Source organism: Acytostelium subglobosum, assembly GCF_000787575.1.
Source record: "Acytostelium subglobosum LB1 DNA, scaffold: scaffold16, whole genome shotgun sequence".
Classification (NCBI taxonomy): domain Eukaryota; phylum Evosea; class Eumycetozoa; order Acytosteliales; family Acytosteliaceae; genus Acytostelium; species Acytostelium subglobosum.
Window position 1 is genome coordinate 1 of NW_012236517.1, and position 821 is coordinate 821.

The window sequence follows — 821 nt, forward strand, 5'->3', positions numbered from 1 at the left end:
ATCATCAAYCTGGAATCTAAACCACAATCGACAACATCACTTCCAGAATCAACAAGCTCACAGCTAACAACTCCCCACCCACCTCCATCAGGGAAACAACCAACAACATGATCAACAACTTCCAATCCACTTGGAACACGGAACTCACTCTCACCCCAGATATCACCAGCATACTCAACTCAACCAACTAAAATAAAACAATATATTATGGCCTGGGTTTTATGACCCTTGTATATATAAAAAAAAAAGTTTGGCTTTCAACTCGTCCAAAGTGATGACCTCCTTCCTGACCAAAGCTTTGATGATCCTCCTTCTAAGTCTTCTTGAAAACTTTGAAGGGCGTCCCGATTTGAGACGGTCCTTGAAGTCTCCTCGCTCGCTGTGTCGTTGAATAGTCCTGCTCACAGTTGATCGGGAAATATTGTACATCTTTGATATTAATTTCTTTGAATATCCTCTCCTTCTGGCTCTCACGATTTTAGCTCTCTCTTCTTCTGTTAATGACATGATTAATTGTAATGTACATAAATAATATTCTATCTCTTCCAACAAAGTGTTTGATGTTTGAACTCATTCATTCTTTACTATTGCATAAATAAAGGACATGTTCATTACTTTAACAAAAATATCGTTTGAATGATAAAGATATATTAATTCCATTTTTGGAAAAATATTCATAAATGGAAATTTTTGAGCAAAAGTGGACTACTATATTTGGAAGTGAATAAGAATCTTGAACCATATTGTAGGAGATATCAAACTCGTACCTGTTTGAACAGGGGGTGGCCATAACTTATGAACATACTGTATGTAAGTATGAT